We start from the raw sequence: 6,641 nt of genomic DNA on the forward strand, positions 1-6,641 counted from the left end.
CGTCTCCGCGCCGCCCTGGCCCGAGCCGCTCCGCCGCCGTTGCCGCCCCGCCCGCCCCACGCCGCACCTCCTGTCGCCGTCACCGTCGCCATCGCCGTGAGCAACTAATTTAATTTGACGTTAGTAGTAGTTAATTTAGATGTGTAGTTAATTTTGTTAGATTTTTTTAGATTTATTTGTAGTTCATAGATTTTGTTGTTAGATGTGTAGTAATTTAGATTTAGTTCATAGATGTGTAGTAATTTAGATGTAGTTAATTATGTTAGATTTTTTTTTAGATTTTTTTGTAGTTCATAGATTTTTTTGTTAATATTGTGTAATTAATTTGTTCATATAATTGTGTTAGATTTTTTCTGTTAATAGATTTTTTTGGTGATATTATTGTTGAATATGCATGTTTGTATGTTCATATATATGCAAAGATCGAATATGTCAATTTTTTATGATTGTTTTCTGTTCATAGAATTTGTATGATTTTTTCTGTTGTAATTTTGTTCATAGAATTTTAATGATTTTTTTGTTCATAGTATTTCATGGCAAACTACTGTTTATGTAGTTAATTTAATTAAGGTGACATGCTTTGATTTCATGGTGACAATTCTAGGCTCCATGGTTTCTTAAATCAACTCCTAAAACTTAGTAGTTGCATTATATCTATGTTGTTGATACAGTTTCCTTGGCAAACTTGCACTGATATTAGTCTGGAGTTCATAGTATTTTCTTTGTCAACTTATTGCGTATGTATAGGAAAATTGTGAATGATATAAGTCATTTATGAATATGTTCATAGAATTTTTCTTTGTCAACTACTTTATTTTACTATATATAGAAGTAGTTTGTTTTTAGTAAGTACTACTTTATTTATTTATAGTAAGTGCTTAGTAGTTGAACTAGTTGATTTAATTAATAAAACTACCGTATTTAACTATATATAGAAGTAGTTCCCGCATCGACGTCGGTGATGCCTATCCCGCATCCTCGTCGTCGTCTACTCGGCGGTGGAGGCCTGATTGATCAGGGCCATGTTCGGGACTGGGCTCCGCCGTGCTGGTATTGGGAGGTCCTACCTTCCGGGGGACGTAGGTTGGTGAGGAGGCAGCCTGTTGTTGACTTGATCCTTGTTTGGTGGCGGTCGTGTGGGCCAGTGATGGTGCCGAGTCTTCCGGACACCGCGGAGGTGGTACGTCACTATGTCAGCGAGGAGGACGAGCACGTCCGTCGCTACAAGGTTGCGTTGGAGGGCAGGTTCGACAATACCTGGCAGGTTGTTCAGGGATCTCACTGGAGCTATGATCCTGTGATCGTTCCTTATCTTTGGTTGTCCACCGCCCACGATGATACACGTCAGGCGTTACGGTTCTAGCTGTATTAATTAGCGATGCTATATGTATGATAGTATTCGAGGAGTATTCGACGATGTACAGACACAAGAGATGATGTACTTTTGGTTATAATTGAATGCATGCTAATTTGGATACTAATTTATTTTACGATTTGGTTTTGCTTATTGAATGCTCATATTGGAAAAGTACTCCTACCTTGAATGCTAGAATTGAAGAGCTAGGAGCTCCCTCCATCATACACGCCGTCGTGGGGTAGCTTCTCCTTCATTCCCGTGTGCTAGACAATTTGTTGTAATAATGCACTCGGGAATGAAGGGACGAGCTACGTACCATCACCGATAGTCAACCCGTGATTAATAATAATAATCTAATTTAGGTTTTTTAGTACATATATTTAATATTTGAATTATGAACTTAGGCCGGAAATGTCGTACTCGGACGACGAAAACCGCCCAGGGGAGTGCGACTGGTGCCACGACGACCGAGGTATGTGCGACAGGTTCATTGAGCTGGATGAAGATCGGCGCTTCAGCATTAAGCTCGAGGATACCTTTGATGTTCATACGGTACACAACGACGACAATAGTTTTTTTTCGTAATTAAGCACGACTTCAACTATTTTAACGTGTATTTTTCATCTTTTCCAATTCGACTAGCTTACCCATGATATGCAAGACGCTATGTCTTGCAGAGGATGGGTTTTGAAGATCATGAAAGTATGGAAACCAAAAAATTCTCCTAAGGACCCATCATGGTGTGGATTTTCAAGTAAAGTTGTACAATGCTGAGAGTGTAACCCATTTTGGTTGAAAAAATTGGAAAGCACTTTGCATGATGTATGGTTTTGATGAGGGTATGCTTGTCACCATGGATCTTGGTGATCCTACAATTCAGCAAGACAATATGGGCATTTGGGTCCTTGTGGATACACCTTCAATTCTTCCCCCATGTGAGCTTAACAAAGTTATTAAGTAATTTATATTGTTTATTTAAAAATAGTTGACAGCTTGTTTCCATTGACAGCTTATTTCCATTCTTCAAAGAATGTGCGGAAAATGGTAGACAAAACCCACTACACCGATGGCTCTGAATTAACTTATAAGGAGAAAAATCATCTGATCGCATTTTGTACTGATCTTGAGAATTAAAATGTCTACAATCGAGCTCCTCAACATTATGGTCAATACGTGCCACTAGTGCACGTGTTGAACTACGGTAACTACCATGGAGATACCCTGATAAGATTTTTTACTATTACGACATCCCTGCATCTTTTTAAATACTTCTAAAACTAGTACATCATTGCTAACTACGAAGTTATTACTATGTTTTTCAACAGATAATCCCAAATGATTGTGTGCCTCATCTGATGTATACGCATGGTCGCCTTGATGTTTTGAACATACAACCAGGTCATCCTACGAATCTCAATTGTCCATACCGGATTTCTAAAAGAAGTGGAGACATGACAATCAAAGAATGGAAAAAATGTATGGACAGCCGTAAGGAGCTTCTTGCAAGCAAAAGGAGGCGAAGTGCAAGAATTGGAGACAGGATGACCTCCATTCTTCATAATGGAGAGTCAGGGTCTACATTGTTTTATGCTATTTTACCTTAAGGGTGTTTAGGTCCTACCTGATACTGATGATCATGTGCTAAGAACAATTATGTAGGGTTGGGTTCGATGACTATGAGGATGATGATCGTATGACTTATTATTAATAACGAGTAGAAGTTGTATGATGATGCATGATTAGTAGGACTTGTTATTATATATGATGATGTATGATGCGACCATGCATGAGTTATTATATATCAGCGGATGAAATGAACATAGAAGTATAAGAGAGGACACTTCTCTCTATTAGCTAGCTAATAACAACCTAAAATTAACCCCCAAAACCCCTAAACCAGCCACTTTTTTTTAAAAAAAACCTCAGCTGCTGACACGTGGAAGCCTTTTGGTCCCGGTTCATGTCATCAACCGGGACCAAAGGCCCCCTTGCCTGGGCTGCTCGCAGTGGCCACGTGGAGGCCCATCTGTCCCGGTTCATGTTAGAACCGGGACTAAAGGGTGGAAGCATTAGTAACGACCCTTCAGTCCCGGTTCAAGAACCGGGACTAAAGGCCCTTACGAACCGGGACTGATGCCCCCTTTTCTACTAGTGCATGCTTACCAGAAAATACCGCTCAACTTACAAAAATGAATTCAAATGTTTTAATCTAGATATAAATTTGAACTTTTGTTATTCAGTAAATTGTTGTGAAGCAGTGTTGTCCTCCACCAGTAGAAAAATACCTAATAGTCCCGGTTCGTAAGGGCCTTTAGTCTCGGTTCATGAACCGGGACTAATGGGTCGTTACTAATACCTCCACCCACTAGTCCCGGTTCAAACACGAACCGGGACCAATGTGCCTCTACGTGACCTTGTGCGCCGAGCCCAGTCAGGGGGCCTTTGGTCCCGGTTGGTAGCACCAACCGGGACCAAAAGTCCATGTTTTTTTAGAAAAGTGACTGCTTTAGGGGTTTTGGGGGTTATTTTTAGGTTGTTATTAGCTAGCTAATAGAGAGAGGTGTCCTCTCTTATATCTTCGTCCTTGGTTTACCAACGTTGCTGCTATATATGTTCATTTCACCCGCTGATATAATAACTCATGCATGCTCGCATCATACATCATCATATATAATAACAAGTCCTATTAATCATGCATCATCATACAACTTCTACTCGTTATTAATAATAAGTCATACGATCATCATCCTCATAGTCATCGAACCCAACCCTACATAATTGTTCTTAGCACATGATCAATAGTATCACGTAGGACATGACCTAAACACCCTTAAGGTAAAATAGCATAAAACAATATAGACCCTGACTCTCCATTATGAAGAATGGCGATCATCCTGTCTCCAATTCCCCTTCGCTGATTGTTGCTTCCAAGAAGCTCCTTACGACTGTCCATACATTTTTTCCATTCTTTGATTGTCAGGTCTCCACTTCTTTTAGAAACCCGGTATGGACAGTTCAGATTCGTAGGAAGACCTGGTTGTATGTTCAAAACATGAAGGCTACTGTGTGTATACATCAGATGAGACACACAATCATTCGGGATTATCTGTTGAAAAACATAGTAATAACTTCGTAGTTAGCAGTGATGTACTAGTTTTAGAAGTGTGCAAAAAGATGCACGGATGTCGTAATAGTAAAAAATCTTACCAGGGTATCTCCATGGTAGTTACCGTAGTTCAACACGTGCACTAGTGGCACGTATTGACCATAATGTTGAGGAGTTTGATTGTAGATATTGTAATTCTCAAGATTAGTACAAAATGCGACCAAATGATTTTTCTCCTGATAAGTTAATCCGGAGCCTTCGGTGTAGTAGGTTCTGTCTACCATCTTCTGCACATTCTTTGAAGAATGAAAATAAGCTGTCAATGAAAATAAGTTGTCAACTATTTTGAAATAAACAATATAAATTACTTAATAACTATGTTAAGCTCACATGGGGAAAGAATTGGAGGTGTATCCACAAGGACGAAAATCGAAGGTCTCTCTTGCGCGATTGTAGGATCACCAAGACCCATGGTGACAAGCATACCTTCATCAAAACCATACATCTTGCAAAGTGCTTCCCAGTTTTTGCAACCAAAATGGGTTACACTCTGAGCATTGTACAACTTTACTTGAAAATCCACACCATGATGGGTACTTAGGATAATTTTTTTGGTTTCCATACTTTCATGGTCTTCAAAACCCATACTCTCCAAGACATAGCGTCTTGCAAAGCATGGGATAAGCTAGTCGAATTGGAAAAGATGAAAAATACACGTTAAAATAGTTGAAGTCGTGCTTAATTACGAAAAAAACTATTATCGTCGTTGCGTACCGTATGAACATCGAAGGTCTCCTCGAGCTTAATGCTGAAGCGTCGATCTTCGTCCAGCTCAATGAACCTGTCGCACATACCTCGGTCGTCGTGGCACCAGTTGCACTCCCCCGGGCGGTTTTCATCGTCCGAGTACGACATTTCTGGCCTAAGTTCATAATTCAAATATTAAATATATGTACTAAAAAACCTAAATTAGATCATTATTATTAATCACGGGTTGACTATCGGTGATGGTATGTAGCTCCTCCTTTCATTCCCGAGTGCATTATTACAACAAATTGTCTAGCACACGGGAATGAAGGAGAAGCTACCCCCACGACGGCGTGGATGATGGAGGGGGCTCCTAGATTTCTGCATGGAGTGCTCTTCAATTTTAGCATTCAAAGTAGGAGTACTTTTCCAATATGAGCATTCAATAAGCAAAACCAAATCGTAAAATAAAGTAGTATTCAAATTAGCATGCATTCAATTATAACCAAAAGTACATCATCTCTTGTGTCCGTACATCGTCGAATACTCCTCGAATACTATCATACATATAGCATCGCTAATTAATACAGCTAGAACCGTAGCGCCCGACGGGTATCGTCGCGGGCGGTGGACACGCAAAGATAAGGAACGATCACAGGATCATAGCTCCAGTGAGATCCCTGAAGAACCTGCCAGGTATTGTCGAACCTGCCCTCCAACGCAACCATGTAGCGACGGACGTGCTCGTCCTCCTGCTGACACGGTGACGTACCACCTCCGCGGTGTCCGGAAGCCTCGGCACCGTCACTGGCCCACGCGACCGCCACCAAACAAGGAGGGATCAACAACGGGCTGCCTCCTCACCAACCTACGTCCCCCAGAAGGTAGCACCTCCCAATACCAGCCCGGCGGAGCCTAGTCCCGAACATGGCCCTGATCAAGCAGGCCTCCACCGCCGAGTCGACGACGACAAGGATGCGGGATAGGCATCGCCGACGTCGATGCGGGAACTACGTACTTATAATATAGTTAAATAAAGTAGTTTTATTAATTAAATCAACTATCTAGTTCAACTATTAAGCACTTACTATAAATAAATAAAGTAGCACTTACTATAAATAAATAAAGTAGCACTTACTACAAACTACTTCTATATATAGTTAAATAAAGTAGTTTTATTAATTAAATCAACTATCTATTTCAACTACTAAGCACTTACTATAAATAAATAAAGTAGTACTTACTAAAAACAAAGTAGCACTTATTATATAGTACTTACTAAAAATAAACTAGTATTTTTCTAACTAACTAATATTTTTCTAACTAATTATATTACCAAAAAAAATCTAAATAAAATAGTAATTATATTTTTCTAACTAGCTAGTTCAATTATAGTACTCACTAACACAATCTAAATATCACCAAAAAAAT

Source organism: Triticum dicoccoides, chromosome 1B (genome assembly GCF_002162155.2).
Source record: "Triticum dicoccoides isolate Atlit2015 ecotype Zavitan chromosome 1B, WEW_v2.0, whole genome shotgun sequence".
Classification (NCBI taxonomy): Eukaryota; Viridiplantae; Streptophyta; class Magnoliopsida; order Poales; family Poaceae; genus Triticum; species Triticum dicoccoides.